Source organism: Mus pahari, chromosome 10, assembly GCF_900095145.1.
Source record: "Mus pahari chromosome 10, PAHARI_EIJ_v1.1, whole genome shotgun sequence".
In the NCBI taxonomy this organism is placed as follows: Eukaryota; Metazoa; Chordata; class Mammalia; order Rodentia; family Muridae; genus Mus; species Mus pahari.
In genome coordinates this window covers 30,108,351-30,128,128 of record NC_034599.1, presented here as the reverse complement: position 1 = coordinate 30,128,128, position 19,778 = coordinate 30,108,351, and the positions used below count along the sequence as shown (strand labels likewise).

Genomic DNA, 19,778 nt, shown 5'->3' with positions numbered 1-19,778 from the left:
AACATCTGCCCCACCCCACTCCCGAAATAGAGAGGGAAAAAAAGAGAAGCAGTAATATCCACGGGGCCTCGGGGTGATTTTCCTCTGGGTGAATCTGGAATCCAGAGATTCCTGTTCACTCTCCTTAGAGATGGCCAGGCCTCAGAGTGGGGTGGTACAGATGATGCCTTTCATGGAGAAAGATGGATGGTATTCAACTTCACATCCATATGATTAGCTTAGCTACCTAGCTGCAGGGGGGTTCAGCAATCGCTAAATCTCCAGAGGACCACATTCTCCCATGGGGTGCACAGCTGGGCAAGGGCCTTCCATTGAGGTCCTTATGATCCGGCTCCCATGGCTTGATCTGCACACACACACACACACACACACACACACACACACAGAGAGAGAGAGAGAGAGAGAGAGAGAGAGAGAGAGAGAGAGAGANAGAGAGAGAGAGAGAGAGAGAGAGAGAGAGAGAGAGAGAGAGAGAGAGAGAAAACAACCATGTCTACCTCTGAGTGTGGCTGCAGACTGCCTCCCACTGCTGAAATCTAGGCAGAGGTCCAGTGAGCTATGGCTGGGCCAGGTCTCTAAGCCCCTTTGTCCTAACCCTTTCCCTGCATGGGCAGCCTGGTGGGAAAACAAACCAAGGATTCATTATCTGCCCTCACCTTCCAAGGATTCCTGCACAATTAAAGGCTTCTAATCCTGACTGAAAAGCAAACAGGAGCTCTCTCTTGTCAACACACACACACACACACACACACACACTAGCCCCTAATCAGGGGTCTGGTTCCTACTTTTAATACAGATATTCAATTAACAATTTTTGGAGGGCCCAATAATTGGATCCTCAAGACAGTGAGACCCAAGAGGCACAGATACATCTGGAGACAGCATCAGGCAAACAGGGAGAGAACAGAGAAGGGCACCCCAGAGGGTCTTCAGAGCAGTCATAAGAATGTGGGAACACTCCCCAATATTGGTGTGCCCACCAACTCCGGCTTCCTCTGAACTAACCCAGGAGAGAAATCTTTCAAGTCAGACTGTGGAAGTTGCTGGGACCTGCTTGTCACTGTCACAGCAACTTCCCCCAGTCTGTGGCTCTGTTACATCAGCCTGGGTTCACTGAGGGCAGCATCCCCTCCCAGGCACTTAAGTCAAAACACTGGGCCACCAAGCCCTGCTAGGACCCCTCCAGTGTAAGTGGGAATGCTGATGAGCATGCCATGCTCCCCCTTTCTGCAGCTGCTTCTCAGAGCAGCCAAAGGCAGTGTTGTCTTGTCCCTGTGGGAAGGCTGGGAAGAGGGAAGTTTTGTCCAGGTCACCTGCGAGAGACAACCTGAGCATGACCAGCCCCGAGGGCTCTCCCTGGCCTCTCAATTATTCCCACTCCGTTGCTTCAAATCAAAGGTGGAGAACGGCCGGCCGTCTAGCCTCCGGGCTCAGCTCCAAGGCTAACCTGCTGAACACAGGGGGAAGAAACTGCTCCTCCTTCAGCTCCCAGGGGTCAGGCACACTGCAGTCTCAGAAGCCTTCTCCTACAAACCCCAAAAGAGAAAGAAGATGCGGGGCAAGGGGAAGGTTAGAGGTTAGCAGTTTCTTCTTCCTTGCCCCCTTCCCTTTAATGTCAGCTTGTAACCAGGCTTGGGGGTAGGTGGGAGGCTAAAGCATGAGGCCATCTGGCCCTCATAATTAAAATTCCAAAAGCTCTCTTGACAGATCTTTGTGGTAGTATGGGGTAGACTCCTTCAGCCCAGGACAGTCCTCAACTGGAGGTCTCTGTCATGACCTCTAGACAGGACAAGGTTGACTAGAAAGAGGAAGATATGAAAAGGGGCCAGGAGCCCCCTCATTTAGAGATAGAGAGGGAGAGAGAGGTTCCTGGACAGCTGGTTTGAACTCATGGGGTTGGCATCCTGAGAGGCCTCATAAGGAATAAAGGAACCTGAAGGTCAGAGCACACACTTCCAGGAAGATGACAACTGAACATCGCCTGGTTTTCCTCCTCACAGCTCAAAATCATGGCTCCCTAGGAGTGTTCCAAAATCTTAGCTGTTAGACCTTCCCTCAAATGCTGGACAAGCAACTCTGAACCCAAGTTTCAGAAGGACTTGTGTGCTATAGTCAGCTCAGAGATGCTAATCCACAGCATCGCAAGCAGGAGGAAGTCTCAGGCAGGCCAGGGCCTAGGGTGCTCAGCACAACCAGAGGTCATCCTGTGGAGGCCCCGCTAGGAGGGAGAGCAGTTTGGGAGACACTCCTATGGCTGGGAGCCCAGAGGCAAGAGCTGAGCCAGGAGCTTCCAAGGGAGTCTGGCATTGGTATTTACGAGTCTCTTGTTCCCATTAAAAAAAGAAGGGCTCTAGGCTTCAAGTGTTCTGGAGAGGATCATTCTATGGCAAAACACAGTGCATAGGGAGGCTTCCTGGAGAGGCACTGTCCTTTCCCCTCTGGCTGGATGCATTAGGAGAAAGGATGCACAGAAAAGAAGAAAGATGTATAAAAGAGAAAGGGCCACGTTGCCTTGATATTGCAGCCAAGACGTAACCTCATGTCATTGAACAGTGGTAGTCAAAACCAGGAGTGCCGTGGTTCTTGTGCTATCTGACTAGGGATTGATAAAGTCACGAGGTAGGACCTTAATGTCCTTTCAGAGACTTGAATATCTCTTTTGTTCCAGCCCATCATAACCCAAATTAGGCTAGCATCATCTCTTCTATATGCCCTATACTATCACTTAGGTCTTCCATTAACATATTACACTAATCTCAATTCCTGGCACCAGACTGTCAGACAGAAGGGGACAAGGGAGTGCTGAGCTCTATGTGGTACCCAGTCATGTTCAGACTGGTGCTGTGGCTGCTGCTGATGACGGTGATGATGGTGATGCTGCTGCTCCTGATGCTGAGTAGGGGGATGGTGACAACGATGATGGATGCTGTTGAGGATGGTGGTGATTTTTCTTGTATTTGTTAGAGACGTGTCCTTCACTCCACATCTTGCTTGGGAACAGACACATGATAACTGGGACTGCAACAGAAGAGAGAAAAATGTAAATGATCCACTCCACCAGGAAACAAGCTGTTAGCGGAGGGAGAAGAACAATGCTGAAGGAGAAACTAGAGTAGCCTGAAAATGGAACAAATATTGCTGAGACCATTTGTGGAAATGGGAAAAGGAGAGAGAGAGAGAGAGAGAGAGAGAGAGAGAGAGAGAGAGAGAGAGAGAGAGAGAAGCTAGAGGAGAGGTCTTAACAGGTCCCTCACTGTGGTTCTAGTGAATGAGATGCAATTCCACTGGGGCAAGATTGCTGGAACCCATTCTCAATGCAATTAAAATGCCTTGGAGATGATGGAAATGTATCTTCTAATCGAGATGTCCAACCAACTACAAAATATTTACATGACTTTTTTCCTATGGCAAGAGAAAAAAAAAGTGTAGGAAGAGGTGTATGGTTCCCCACCCTCTGCTTGATGGTCACATCTTTGCACATTGTCTTGTTTATGTCCTGTTGCTGTGACAAATGCTTACCAAAAGCACCTTGGAGAGGAGCAGGCTTACTTGTCTTTCACTTCCAGATCCAAATCCATCGTTGAGGCAAGCCAAGGTAGAAACTCGAGGGAGGAACTCGAAGCAGAGATCGTGAAGGAATGCTGCTTGCTCGCTGGCCTGCCTTTAGCTTCTGCTCAGCCAGCTTTCTTATACAGTCCAGAACCCACTCTCCAGAAATGGTGCCATCCACCCCAGACTGAGCCTTCCCACATCAATCAAGACAGTTCCGCACAGACTTGTCTTCAGGCCATTCTGATCTGAGCAGCTCCTCGGTCGAAGCTCTTTCTTCCCAGGTGACTCTTGGGTATGTCGAGCTGACAGTAAAGACCAATTCACGCACATTCCATCTGCCTGGAAGACTCTCCCTACTCTTGACCTATCTTTTACCTGATTCTCAACTTCCCTACTGAGTTGGGTGGTCCTCGTCTATGTTCACTGGGTTCTTGAGTGAGTTAGCAAATGTGAGATCCTTAGATGGAGCCTGGGACATAAGGATGCAATGAATGTCCGTTGCTGTTATGCCATACTGCTCTTACTGTTCTATCCTGCCACTTTTGAACCTCGACATGAATTACATCTGTTGGCAGGCATGTGCTAGTCTATTGCACTCACCTGACTGTGAGAGCTTAGTTAGCAAAGTATTCATTGAACACGTTCGTATACTTATAGCATGGAATATGGTAAGCAGTGGAGTAGGGGGGCAGTTCAGAGCCTGGCATATGCTAAGTTGAAAAGTTGAATGAATATATACATGAAAAATGAATGCCTATGAACTATTGAGATGTAGTGTGAAGAAAACATGTGCCCACCACCAGCAGTGGTCATGTTCACTCGGACATGTGTTCCTTCACCCCTTACCACTGCCCCAGGCTCTCAGCCAGAAGCCTGTGGTCCACTCTCTTTGGAAAGAGTTCATTTTGCTTTGTTCCAAGGCAGCCAACATCAACAGCAATGTGGAGATGGAAAACAGACCAGGACCAATGAAAGTTGTTTCTTCTCCAGCTGAGGCTCCAACCCGTTTTCAATCTGCTAATGAGACCCAGCTAGGAGTAATCAGGAAGTGTCTAAAATTAGCTGTTTTAATTTGAGAGGGAAAGGACTGACTCAGAACGGGCCAGAGGCTCCTCCAGTGGAGAGCAGGGCCCTGGGAACCTCCAGAAAAACCAGAGAATCATCTGGTTCTCCAATGCCCAAGAGAACACCCAGGATGAGCCAGGGTCCCTAGGTCCCAGCACCTGGTCTCAAATTTTAAAATTTCATGGTCTATTTGCTCAAGAGAATCCATTGTGCTTCATGTTGGAGAGCAGAGGCTGTGGGCTGTCACCTGCAAACCATTAACCAGGGTTGATTATGAGAGTCCTTTCTCCTCCCCGACTTACCACTTTCCAACCTCATTATTTTGGTTCTTATTTCCCACCCCCCGAGAAACGAAGCATCTCATAAGTGATGCTTATGAGTCCTCTTAAATGCTTCAAACATACTGGCCCTTCTGGTCCATAGGAATCCCTATGTATTTTGAACGTCTAAGGGAAACTCATTATCTTACTATCCATGTATCAATCTCACTACATTAACTGAACGTATTTATGAGCTAGATCATGAGGCCACGCTCAGGGATTCACAAAGAGGAAAAGGACCCTTCTCTTGTGATTTTATTTAAGGTGCTCAATCTATTATCGGAGAGTCAAACATGGAAACCAACAAGTGCAAAGCCGTGGAATAAGTGCTCTCTGAGAGAGAATGCATTTCCCAGACCAAAGAGAAGGCCATCCTGGAACTTGGGATCCATCTGCCCCTGCATCCCCTGTGCTGGATAATACACGTGTCCACAGATCCATCACTGCCTTTCCTTCGTACATCTACATTCATAGAGGAACAAGCTGTGGCCAAAGAATGTGTCTTTTAGTTCTTCTTGGCTGCAGACTTCACATCCTGGAAGTCCAGTGCATGTTTTCATTGGTGAATGCATAAGAACACGGGGATCTTGTATTACAGAAAATGATGAATACTTTCATTCCTTGAAGAATCCACAAAAATAGGTTGGATATTAAAAATAGGTCGAAGAGCAAAGGAATTAGAATAATGCCTTCTGAACTTTCTGACTTGGTCTCTCAACTAGGTCTCCTTTAAAATGCTTCAAGCAAGGCTGGGGAACAGAGCTAAGTTGCTAGAGTGCTTACGCAGAATGCACAAAGCTCTGGGTTCAATACCCAGCAATAAGCCACATAAGCCAATAAAAAATAGAAAAAGTTATCATTGGCTACCTAAAAAGTCAAAATTAGTCATGGCTACACGAGACCCTATCTCAAAAGCAATAAATAAATAAATCAATAAATAAATAAATGCTTTAAGCATTAGCAAAGTCTTTCCTACGTCCATAACAATTTAGATATGGTTGTTTGTAAGAACAAGAGATTAGAGAAAACTTCCAAGAGCCTTGGTGTGAGAAGGCCGTGTTCAGATGCTGTGAGAGGAAGCTATGGACTTAAGGAGTGGTACCCTAAGACCCGGGTCCTTGGCTTGGCTTTCGAAGCTCTCCTCAGCCAGTACCCTGTTCCCAACTCCCTCCAGCCGTATCCCCACCACACTGGCATATCTCAGTTGCTACCATTCAGAACTTTCCACCTAGACTCAACAGGATCTCCATGTGTGTATTTTAGATGCCCATCTTCCTTCATCTGAGAGCTTCTGCCCATCCTTTAAGTCCCGACTCACTTCAGGAAAGTATCTCAACATTCCCCAACAGATCCAGGCATTCAGTCCTCTTGGCAACTCTGGGTTTCATTTCTATCAGTGTGGTGACACTAGTCAATGTGTCTTGCAAACATACTAATTAAGCTGTTTGAGCAATAAGAAGAAAAGCCACCAGGATTTTAATATCCTGGAAAATCTTCAGGGCCTGGCTGAACTCACATATCAGATGGAAGGACAATAGAAACAACTACATACCAGTCCCCCTTGACAGTCTGTTGCTGGATGCCTCCCCTAAGCTTCTCCACTGACATCCCTCACTCTTGTACCCCACCTCCCCTATCCACCCTGCAGTTAATGTCACCAAAACCTTATAAACCAGTGGTTCTCAACCTTTCTAATGCTATGGCCCTTTAATACAGTTTTTCATGTTGTGATGGCCCCTGAGCATAAAATTATTTCATTGCTACTTCATAACTGTAATTATGCTATTGTTAGGAATTGTAATGGAAATATCTGATATTAAGGATATCTGATATGCAACCCCCAAAGGGGTCATGACACACAGGTTGAGAACCACTGGGATAAACTAAAACCTGTGGTCTTCCCCCTGCTTTGCCTACCACCACCTTAGTCAGTGGTTCTCAGCTCGAGGTTTATAGCACATTCACCTGGAGAGTTGCTAAACCATGTCTCCTTCTCCTCTTGAGTTAAGACTACACCTCTACCATGGGACCAAGGCCCTGACAGTCTGGTGCCTCACCAGCCTCACCTCTGACTTCATTTGTTTAATCCTCCACCAGACTGTGTGTCCCTGCCATGATTTGGATGTGGCTTGAATCTGTCCTCTAAGAGTTCATGCTCTGAAAACTCATGTATTAGGGTGATGATGTTTGGATGTTGTAGACAGAATCTTTAAGAGAAAAGGCCATAGCTGGAAGTGTTGGTGAACACACACAATCCAGCATTTTAGAGGCTAAAGTTGAAGAATACTGAGTTCTGTGATATCCTTAGACATACAATGAGATGAGAGAGAGAAAGAGAGAGAGAGAGAGAGAGAGAGCATTGTTCTCACCATGATGTCATCTATCATGTTGTAATGCAGCCAAACAAAAGATGCTCACTAGAGGCCAAGCACATAGGGCTAGCCTTGGACTTAGCTTCTGTCTTAGTTACTTTTCTATTGCCTTAAAGAGACATCATGACCAGTGTAACTTATAGAAAGAGTTTATTAGAATTTTGCTCAGAGTTTTAGAGGGTTAATCCATGACCTTGATGAAGGGAAGCATGGCAGCAGGCATGGCGCTGGAGCAGTAGCTAAGAACCTTCATGGTGACACAACTACAAGGCAAAGAGTGGGGAGAGTGCTACCCAGGAAATGGCCTGGGTTTCTGAAACTCAAAACCCATCCCAGTGACAAACCTCTTCCAACAAGGCCACACCTCCTACAACAAGGTCACACCTCTTCCAACAAGACCACAGCTCCTAGTACTTCTGAAACAGCTTCACCAACTGAGAATCGAGCATTCAAATATATGAGCTTTTGGTGACCACTCTCACTCAAACCATCATAGCCTCCAACACCTTGAGCTAAATAAATCTCTTTTCTTTGTAAAGTGTTCAGCATCAGGTATCCTCTTATAGCAATAGAAAATGAAATACTTCGTGTACTATGACTTCTTCCCTTCTTTGAACTTTCTCAGGCATCTGTCCTTTCCTCTGTGCAGATTTCCTCCCTTTCTCCCTGCCTAGACAACTTCTCCTTCTGTGCCTCCTCCTCATCCAGTCAGGGGAGGATAAGAAAGCAGGGGAGCAAAGAGCCCATAGTCTGGTTTTAACTAAATGGCTGGTACCTGTTGCATAGGCGGCTCTGAGCCTATGAACTCCTCTAAGGTGAAGTTTTGTTGGGTAAGGTTGCTGCTTAAGGTTCAGCTTCAGAGGTGACTGTGGGTCCCTGGTACCTGTTACAGTGTTCAGCACTAGGAGGTGCTCAGTGCACATTCTGTTGAAAGAGGACAAATGTCCTAGCAGACCCCCACCTGGAATTCCCTCTAGACTTCTGGTATCTGAGATACTGGAACTAACCCTGGTTTTTCCAAAACTGGGTAATTTACAGCCAAAGAATCGTGACTTCCCCCTCCCTACTCCCATAAAAGAGCAGAAAGCAAGTTGAACATCAAAAGCCTCTTTAAAACCAACATTTTGATGACTTAAGAGTATATGAATGAGAAACATACGGCTTGAATTTCCTCTACGATACACAAGGGCTCTTTCTGGACTCACTTTCCATCGCTGCCAAGCTAATGATGGGAGTGGAAGTTGCCCAATTCTCACATCATCAACAGATGGCTCTCCATATTTGGAAAAAATTCACGTGGCACAGGAAGAAAACTGCCAGCTCCTCCAAGCAGTCTCATGCCTGGTGGTGACCTCCTTTGCATATCCCATCCAGGGTCAAGCGGAAATTCCAAGCCCATCAAGCCTGAGAAGGTAGGACCTGTCTTTCTAGGGCTGGCAATGGGTAAGCAGAAGGATCATGGGAGCCGGCAAAGATCCTAGTCCAGGATCTAGTCCAAGCTTTCCCACAGACAAAGCCACATAAGCTTAGTTTCCTTACTGGCAAGGTGACCTTGCTGTCTCTGCTAAAAATGTGAGAGTAAATGAGATGGGCACCATACAGTATCCAGCTCAAGACACAGCCAATAATCGTTAGCTCTGAAAGGGACAGAAATAGGACACAGGCACACTCCTCATTCTGTGAGGGACAAAGCAACAGCTGGCTTCTTCTGTCCCTCCTGGTTGGGGCAGTTTAGACTGTTTTAGTCAATGGCAGGAGAATCCAGGGTGCCTGGTTCTTGATTTTGGTACTTTGAGGAGGAGCCCCTGCCATAGGAACCAAGCTTGACTGTTGAGCCCAGGATACATTTATTCTCAATGCAGTGGAAGTCCCCATTTTTGCAAGGTCAGCCCTTACTTTCAAAGTCATTAAAAAGTCATCTTTACAATTGTTTATTACATGTGTGTGTGCGTGTGTGTATGTTTATGCATGTGCACACACATGCTTATGTATAATTATAGGTGTTCCATAACAGTGTCACAGTGCCTGTGTAGTAGGCAGGGAATACTTGAAGGAGTTTGCTTTCTTCTTCTACCATGTCAATTCTAGGGTTCAAACTGAGGTCATCAGGCTTAGCAGCAAGGACTCTTACCTGCCTAGACACCTTGCAGGCTCAGGGTGACATCTTTAAAATGTTTCCAACACCCACTTGCTTTGACAGAGAAAGATGCCTCAGAGTCCCAGCAGGACCATGCAGGCAAGGCCTGTAACAGGAAGCGACACTCCACCCCCAGGCAAGCAGCAAGTGCAGTCTGTCTGGGATTCTGTGGCAGAACCAGGCCTGGCGGACACACAGCTGACCCCTGTGGGTCCAGCCTCACCACCAATATTTCATTATGATGAATGGGGCCGGCAAGATGCTCACCAGACAAAGCAAGCTGCTGCCAGACCTGACAACCTGTGTTCCATCTCTAGAACTCACATGATAGAAGAAGAGAACCATGTGTGTTGTCCTCTGACTTCCACATACATTCTGTGGCACACGTGGATACACACACACGCACACACACATACACACACACATACATACATGATAAATACATAAATAAATAAATGAATAAATGTAATAAAAAATTTAAAGATGTCACCCAAACTCTCAGCCACCCACTAAACACTTTGAAAATGAGGTATGACCTTGAGAAGATATAATTATATATTTAATATACATTTTCTATGAATGTAATATATAATTTATGATGACTGAACACTGAGCAAGAACATGAGGGTTGGGGTGTGGAAAGGCAGCACAAATAGATGAGTAGCTTCTGTATGACACAGAAAGGTTGCTCACTGTCACTGTAAGGAAGGAATGAGAGTTACTGCTCCAGCTAGAGCTTTCAAAGTCTGTGCACAGACTGTTAGGAACCTGACCTCAGCTGGATGGAACCCTGAGAGTAGAAAATAGAACAGACAAGGACCTCCTTCACAGGGTATTTGATGCAGAAGGTACTACAAACGCGACAAGCATTTGGAAGGAGATGGATGGGTGGATACTCCAGGAACAGGTGGCACCTGGTCTCGGAGACCTTGGTACTCAAAGAGGACTCTCAAGAGAAAGTGGGATATAAATTAAGACTGAGCACCAGCAGGGTACTCTAGGAAAAGGAATCTTAAAGTCTGAGGAGCTGTTAAGAGTATAGGAAAAGCCAGGCATGGTGGCGCACGCCTTTAATCCCAGCACTCGGGAGGCAGAGGCAGAGGCAGGCGGATTTCTGAGTTCGAGGCCAGCCTGGTCTACAAAGTGAGTTCCAGGACAGCCAGGGCTATACAGAGAAACCCTATCTCAAAAAACCAAAAAAAAAAAAAAAGAAGAATATAGGAAACTGCTCATGCAATGGCCTTGGTTGATACAAGTCTTAGTCAGGGTTTTACTGCTGTGAACAGACTCCATGACCAAGGCAACTCTTATAAGGACAACATTTAATTGGGGCTGCCTTACAGGTTCAGAGGTTCAGTCCATTATCATCAAGGTGGGAGCATGGCGGCATCCAAGCAGGTATGGTGCAGGAGGAGCTGAGAGTTCTACATTTTCATCTGAAGGCTGCTAGCAGAAAACTGGCTTCTGGGCAGCTAGGATGAGGGTCTTAAAGTCCACACTCACAATGACACATCTCCTCCAACAAGGCCACACCTACTCCAACAGGGTCACACCTTCTAATAGTGCCACTCCCTGGGTCAAGCATATGCAAACCATAACAATATATTTGCTTGGAGAAAAATCTTTTAGATGCTTCTTTCAACCTTGCTGTATTAACAGGTTTATAGATACACACACACACACACACACACACACACACACCACAGTCTCTTAGGTTTCTGGGCTTCCTCAAAATTATAGTGTGTGACAAGATATATTTAGGAGAACAGTATTGTTAGTGACACAGTGAGAGTCTGACTGACATTTGTACTTTTTATGTCTATTTCCTTATCAGTATAGTCTCTGAAGCCCTCCTTCCCATTCTTCACTAATATGGATGAGGACACAAGGCTACATATTCTAGCAGTTAAGGGCATACATTGGAACTAGGTTTGGGTTCAGATCACTTCTAACCTTGGGAAAATTCATCCCTCATCCTGTTCCTTAACCCGTAATGAAATTCATATAAGTGCCTGCCTTGAATGGCGAGGCTCAAAGGGAGACAGACGAACGTGAAGAGGTGAGGTCAGCACCGGTGGAGGCTGAGTGTATAGAACACAGGCTGGTGATGAGAGTAACTACAAACTCCGCTGGTTTGCTGGTCTCAGTGGGCTGGATCCATGGCCAAGTTAGTTACGATGAAATTAAATAAAATGTAATGTGCTAGGCTCTGTACTTAGATTACTCTTTTCTCTCATCATCTCATGCACATGAACATGTGTATGCACACAGATATACACACATGCATACATATATGTATATATATGCATATGTGCATATATATATATATATAAATATATACACACACATACATATATGTGGATACACAGAATTTTGAGAGAGGGTAAGGGAGGACAAAAGGGAGTTTCTAAGAGAAAGACCTGAGTTTTTATTAAATTATAAGCACAAGAGGTTACTAGTTTCCTTTAGCTGCTGAACCCTCAGGTTCCTGTATGTATGGGAAAGTGGATTCTATGAGCCATGAAACCACTCTGGAAAACTGCATTAAGTTCTGGTATCACATTTTAAGAGGAAGGAACTGGGAACAGCTAAGGCAGGAGGGCACCAGCAAAGAAAAACTAGGTTGCACAAGGAATGCCTAGAAGACCTGGTATTTGCAGCCCTGAGAAGGGGCCCCCCAAATGCTGTCTTTCATTACAAATGAAATGTCAAGTCAGTGCCAGGTCATGTTTGATGTGTTGCCACAACAACCAGAAACCCTCTGAGTCAGGTTATAGCTCTAAGGCAGAATGCTTGTTTAATGTTCACAGGCCCTGGGTTCAATTCTCCAGCACTGAGAAAAAAAAGAATTGTTTTTTAAAAGAAGAAACTGTCTTCAAGGGTGTGCGCTGAGGTTATCCGCCTGGCCTGAGACAATCCCATTTTCCAATGACTGGCAAGTTCAGTTGGTGGCTCATTGTCAGGGATGCCCTTTCCTAAAGCAGTGCTGCCAGCTAAGTGAAAGAGAGGCCCGAGCTCCTCAACACAAACTGAAGCTCAGCTCAGGATGCCTTGGGGACCACATTTACAACCACGCTGGAATCTATTTCTCCTCTGCCAAAGTCCATGGCATCTCATTCATCAGTCAGTCTAGAGGTGGGAAACCTACACATAAGCAAGCAACCTCAACCAGATGGTAGGGTTGGGAATGGGGAGCACAGCGTGATACAGATGCACCCAGGAAAGACTCTAATCCAGAGCCAGAGGAATGTCTAATCAACTTCCTGATGCTATAACACAATGCCTAAAACTGGATCACTTATAAAGATTTACAAGTTTGTTCAAAAAAAAAAAAACAAAACTTAGCTAGGGCATCTGGAGAGATGGTCTAACACTGGCTACTCTTCCAGTGGACCCAGGTTCAACACTCAACACCAACATAGTGGCTCACGATTTCCTATAACTGCAGTCCCAGGGGATCCCATACTCTCTCTGGCCTCAGTGGACACCAGGCAAGCATATGGTACACAGACATATATGAAGAAAAAAACCAACCACGCACATTGTGTATGTGTGTGTCTCTCTGTCTCTCTCTCTGTCTCTCTGTCTCTCTCTGTCTCTGTGTGTGTCTGTGTGTCTGTGTGTGTGTGTGTGTGTGTGTGTGTGTGTGTGATGCTCTTGGAAGTGGGAATTGAAAAACACAGGGTCAGCTTCAGCGCTTCTAGTTAGAACTTTCTTGTACATGAAACACAGGGCTAGAATGCCACCTTAGGTCTCTCTCCTCTCTCTCTCTCTCTCTCTCTCTCTCTCTCTCTCTCTCTCTCATTTATTTGTTTGACTTGAGACTCTCTAATACTGTTGTGTATCCTTGCAGCCTAATCTAATTATTTTCCAAAGGCCCTGATTCCATATACACTAACATATGAATTTGGGAATTATTGTTCTGGATATATGAGCTTGGGAAGGCATATTCAAAACACAGCACATACAAAACAAGGGGGCATCTTAGAATAGGTGAATTGATATGAGACTCAATATAGGGATCAGGGAGTGGGCAAAGCTTATTTTTAAGATTGAGGTCAAACCGCACTAAGAGCACAATCGTCTTCATCGAGAGGCCAAGGCTGTGCTGACAGGACCTCGGGGAAGGAGTCTGGCTCTGCCTGGCCTCTTGCAGCCCTGTGAATCTCAAGGCTGCTCAAGGCTACAGGGACAGAATTCCTAGTTTTCCATTGCTGGACACATTAGAGGGACATCAGAAGAAGTAATGTACTTTGGAGGGATTCAGTTTTCTTACATCCCATCTAAAGTGAATTTGAGCTCCGAGATTAAAAACTTATTCCTTTACAGGAAATCAAGAGTTTTGCCAGGACCGCCCAGTTGAGAAAATCGGAACAAGATGCCTCATGCTGTTGATGAACTCCCAACTCTTAGAGCCTCAAGGGAAGGCAGGAAGATGGGCCAGTATCCCAGGCACTCCCATGTTTGTTCTCAGCTGGGCTTTACCTCCAGAATGTGGGAAGTTCCTGGCTGCTATGGCATCCACAGCTATAAACTGTCCTGGGTCCTGTGATTACAATCGTGATTGTCTTGGTCAAGAGACAGAAACATGGGGGTGGTACGGAAAGGGTACTATGTTCTAGTCTAGCCTGCAACCAACTGTGACTGTGGGTGAGTCTACTCAGATTTTTGAAACTTGTTGTTACTTTGTGGATGTCCTTTATTTTTATTTTTATTTTTATTTTTTCCTGGGGCCTCACACATAACCTAGCACTTGTGTTATACCATCAGTCATGGGTCTTGAGATTTTCATGTGTTTGTTTAAATGGTTTGGTTTGTCATTTCATCCATGCAATGAGATCATTGGGTTTATGACCTAGACTGGATAGGTTTTTGGGTTTTGTTTTGTTTTGTTTTGAAGGAAATAAGAGACGTTTACCTATGAGCAGACTCTCATGTGATAACTGGGACCTCTAACCCAACAGGGTTTCCTTTATGTTTGCCTCTGGATCCAATCAAGGTGAGCTCAGTCTCCCTGCTGGTTTGATGGCAGGTTGAGGCATGTCATACCTGGAGTCTCTTGCCTGAACTCCTCCTTCTATGTTCTCAGCAGGAACTTTCTCCATTGGACAGCACTGCATCCACTCTGTCTGCCAAGCCACCTTTGATGGAGACTGCTGGGCTTCATTAGCACCAATCTTAATTTAGGGGTGACTATATCCACTTAATCAGCAAACATTGAGTGAGTGATTACTGACTTACATGCCAAAGAATATGAAATGCTTTCTACTGTGCAGAAAGATACAGGGAAATATAAAATATTAAAAATATAAAATATTTTTCTCTACTATAAAATTTTTAATTATTATTATTTTGTTTGTGTTTATGATGTGCCATAATGAATATGTGGAGGTCAGAAAACAGTATTTTGAGGGGATAGGTTCTTTCTACCTTGATGTGGGGAATCAAACTCAGATCATCACGTTGGTATAACAAGTGTCTTTACCCACTGAACCATATCACCAGCTCTAATTATTTCTCTTGCCTCTTATCATAAGCTATACCAGACTGGCAGTTCCAGCCTTCCTATGCTAGGACTTTCCAGGTGGTCACATTCCTGTTCAGTAGATCAACTATGACAGGACTTTCTCACACAGGTGCCCCTTAGGCAGGATATACACGTTTTTGTTCTTTCTTTTTAAAGATTTGTTGATTTTATATATATTAGAGCTCTATCTGCATGTACACCATCATGCCAGAAGAGGGCATCAGATCCCTTGTGAGCCACCAGGTGGCTGCTGGGAATTGAACTCAGGACCTCTGGAAGAGCAGAGAGTGCTCTTAACCATTGAGCCATCTCTCTAGCTCCTGTTCTCTTTTTTTTGAGGCACTCCATGACCTGTTTTTATTGTGTTGCAACAGAACACCCCACGTAGAGTATGATTACAATTATACAAGTATGTAACAGAGGGGTTAATGCATAACACAAACAAGACAACTTGATTCTTTGCTTTAAATGAACATATCAACACAACTTGGATCTTACAGGAATCTGGACTTGAGGTTCGCACGATAAAACTGCCTTGCTTATGGACTCACGATGATGTCATAAACTCCCCATCCTTGTAATGAACACATGAAATGGAGGTACCACTGGTTAAACATGATCACTGTGAGCTCTTTTCATAGGGCCTTCGCCACCCCTCTACAGACATGTTCTGGACAGAACAAAGATGGTTAAAATTCCTCCAAGGTCAATAGTCCATAACAGTTAAGAACATGGGGGCTCGAGAGATGGCTTATAAGTTAAAAATACTGGCCAGTCTTCCTGAGGTCCTGAGTTTAATTCTCAGCACCAAAATAGCTGCTCACAATTGTGGGATCTGATGCCCTTTTCTGAGGTGCAGATGTATCTGCAAACAAAACATAGATAAAATAAATACAACTTTTAATAAATAGTTGTTTCTACTGCTTTCCTTGTTTCCTTGTTCCAAGGATGTATACTTCTGCAGATAACAACTTACTACCATTACAGCCACAAAATCTAGAAACACTCCATTTTCCATAAAGGGCATCCCTTTTGATAAAATGATATGACATTAGGAAAGACTGTCTTAATCTTTTTTCTGTCCTCGAACAAAACATCAGAGACCGAGTAAAAGAAAGAAGTCCATTTTCTTCATAGTAAGAGCGTGGTGGTGATATCTAGTCCACTCTGACATACTGAGAGTACACGTGAAAGAGGGGGCAGGAAAGTGAGGGAAGAGGGCAAGGAAGAAGAAATTCACATGGAGCTATGTGGGGTCCGGGAGCCATGTGACCGGAACGTGGGAGCAGGCTTGGAACAAGAGTGGGATTGAGGGGTATCCAAACCCCAGACATCTTATCCTAAGATCAGCAGAAGTAGGATCCCCCAGTCCCTGCTGCCCTAGGCCTTTATGCTCTGGCACATGTAGCCCTGTGTCCCACACCTTTGTCTTGCCAAAGGAGGTCACAAGCAGGTAGCCAAGTTCTTACACCTTGTGAGATCATGACCAGTAGCATCTAGAACTCCTCGTGCAAATGAGGCCCCAGCAGCACCCTGGCCCCGGCCAGTGATGTTCATTCATCCCAATGCCCCTACTCACCCCCCTAAAGGTTTAAATAACCTTTGTTTTCACACACACACATACAATTAAATGATCTGTCTCACTGAAGCCTAACCCCCTAGCCATTTCCCTCTTTGCTCCCCACTCTCAGGATCTACCATCTGTAACCTCCAACAGTCCCACCATTATAGGCCTGGAAGTCAGAATGGGATCAACAGAGATATAGGAGGCAAAGAGATTCAGAGGTGTACCAATTTATTTTATAACAACTCAGTCTCTAGAGGGAGAGGACAAAGATAGAGACAGAGACAGAGACACCGAGACACAGAGAGAGAAGGAAATGAAAAACAAAACGTAATCCCATTTTCTTATTTAGAATTTCTACTGCTGTGATTGCAACATGATCGAAAACAACTTGGGAAGGAAAGGATTTATTTCACTTAACTGTACACATCACAGTTCATCATCCAGGGAAGTCAGGGCAGGAACTTGTTTCATTGAAGTGTAAAAACCAAGAGGGAGTAGAAAGTCAGCCAATAAGAGGCAAGCTACAATCTCATGTGTTTTAGGGTTTCTATTGCTGTGAAGAGATGCCATGACTGTTATAACATTTAGAAAGAAAAACATTTCTTTGGGACTGGCTTACAGTTCAGAGGTTTAGTCCATTATCCTTATGGTGGGAAATATGGTGGCAGGCAGACAGACATAGTGCTAGAGAGGTAGCTGAGAGCTCTATATCTGGATCCACAGGCAGCAGGAAGAAACACTGAAACACCGAGCTTAGCGTGAGCAGCCAAGACCTCCAAGCCCACCCTCAGTGACACATGTTCTCCCACTAGAACACACCTACTCCAACAAGGTCATACCTCTTAATAGTGCCACTCCCTATGAGCCTATGGGGGTCATTTTCATTCAAGCCACTCCTTGCCTTCATAGGCTTATGGTCATATCATAATGCAGAAATGCATTCAGTCCAACTTCAAAAGTCCCCATAGTCTATCAGTCTGAACTCTGTTTAAATGGCCAAAGTTCAAAGTCTCCTTTGAGAGTCTAGCAATCTCTTAACTGTAATCTGCTGTAAAATCAAAATGGAAAACCAGATCACGTATTTCCAACATACAATGACACAGAATATACATTACTATTCCAAAAGGCAGGAAAAGGATCATAGTGAAAAAATTCTGGACCAAAACCAGCAGGACAAACTCCAAATTCTGCATCTCCATGTCTGATATCAAAGTGCTCTTCATATCTCCAACTCCTTTCATCTTTGTTGACTGCAGTACACTGCTTTTTCTTGGGCTGGTTCCACTCTCTATTAGCAACTTTCCTTGGCAGTATCCTATGGCTCTGTCATCTTCAATATTTTGGGATCTCCAAGACAATCCAGGCTTTGCCTTCACAGCTTTTCACAATGACCTCTCTATGCCTTTATGTGGGGATACTCCTGATACATGCTTGGCCTCGGCGGCTTTCCTTAGTCACAAAGGGAGGTTCCATAACCCCTTTTTTGTATCTTTGACTCTAAAGCCAAAACCACATAGCCAAAGCTGCCAAGTTCTACTGCTTTGGTGTTTTCTCTCATTCAATTACATTTTCATTAGCTTTCTGGTTTTGATAGTTTCCTTCACTGCCTAAGACTGGCTATTCTGAAATGCACTCTACACACCAGGCTGACCTTGAACTCAGAGATTCTCCAGCCTCTGCCTTTCCAGTACTGGAATTAAAGACATATACCACCATGGCTGGCCCTAAGCTTTTCTTTAATTCCTTTTTACAAGTTGGAAGCTTAGCTAGGCAGGGTCTGACTCTAAGTTCATCAATCCCTTTATTCCACGTAGCACCAGGTTTTTCTTTAATCTGTTTATACTTTCTGGTGCCTCTTTTCTTTTTGAAGTTACATTTTGTCTTTTTTCTTTGCCCAGCTTGCTCTGTTTTTTATCGTAGATCTGCATAAGACTGGCCACTAGTAGGTACACACCATAGTCAACTCTAGTTTGTTTTGAAATATCTTCTGCTAAAACTATTAATCCCTAAATCTTCAGTTTAGCCTTAGGCAGATTTTTTGGACAAGATCAGAAAACAGCTACATTTTTGCCAAAATATCAGAATATCTCTAGACCACATACTAATATTCTTCTCTTCTGAAACCTCTTGAGTTCATAAAACCCTCAGCACCCTCAGTCTTCCAAGCTCCTACTAGTATTGCTCATTAAGCATTCTGCTTTTCTAACACAAAGTATCAAAGTCCACATTCCTCCCAACAAAAGCATGGTCTGGCTTATCACACCAATACCCCACTCCTGGTACCAACTTGTATTTTAGTTAGGGTTTCTTTTTGTTTGTTTGTTTGTTTTAGAGATTTATTTATTTATTCTATGTAAGTACACTGTAGCTGTCTTCAGACACTCCAGAAGAGAGTGTCAGATCTTGTTACAGACAGTTGTAAGCCACCATGTGGTTGCTGAGATTTGAACTCAAGTCCTTCAGAAGAGCAGTCGGTGCTTTTAACCACTGAGCCATCTCTCCAGTCCTAGTTAGGGTCTCTCTTGCTACTAAGAGACACTGTGACCATGGCAACTCTTAAAAGGGACAACATTTAATTGGGGCTGGCTTACAGTTCAGAGGTTTAGTACATTATCCTCATGGTGGGAAACATGGTGGCATGCAGGCAGACTTGGTGCTGGAGAGGTGCTAAGAGTTCTTCATCCAGATTGGCAGGCAGAAGGAAGAGACAGTGAGACAGTGTGAACATCTGAGACCTCAAAGTCTGCCCCCAATACACACTTCCTCCAACAAGACCACATCTACTCCAACAAGGCCATACTTCCTAATAGTGTCACTCCCTATGGGCCTATGGGAGCCATTTTTATTCAAACCACCACATCAAATAAGCAAAGAAATGAAAGCCCATCATCTTGGTAAAAGTGAGGTCTGGGGCCTCACCCATAGTTAAGAAGGCAAGCATGCAAATATGAATACCAGTAAGTGGGGACCACTGAAGGGGTTACCTTAGAGGCTGTCTGCCATAAAAGAGGAAACAGAAAATATCCTCTGAAGAATGGCATAGGCAAGCACCAAGAAGACAAAGGTCCCCTGCCAGGCTGAGTTGGTTGTGTGTGTGGTAGAGTTAAGATCCAGAGTGAATATCTGCTCTGCTCTGCTTTGCTCTTTTCTTTTCTTTTCTTTTCTTTTCTTTTCTTTTCTTTTCTTTTCTTTTCTTTTCTTTTCTTTTCTTTTCTTTTCTTTCCTCTCTCTCTCTCTC

The 19,778-nt window shown here is 44.6% G+C and overlaps 1 long non-coding RNA gene across 1 annotated transcript in view; it reads right to left on the bottom strand.

The window, feature by feature from the left end:
- Nucleotides 1-1,083: 1,083 nt before the first annotated feature.
- The window catches only part of LOC115064835, a 30,634-nt gene continuing 11,939 nt past the window's right edge, over nt 1,084-19,778 (bottom strand). Inside the window, exon 3 of the long non-coding RNA XR_003844666.1 lies at nt 1,084-3,018. This is a non-coding gene — a long non-coding RNA (uncharacterized LOC115064835). The remainder of the gene's footprint in view (nt 3,019-19,778) is intronic.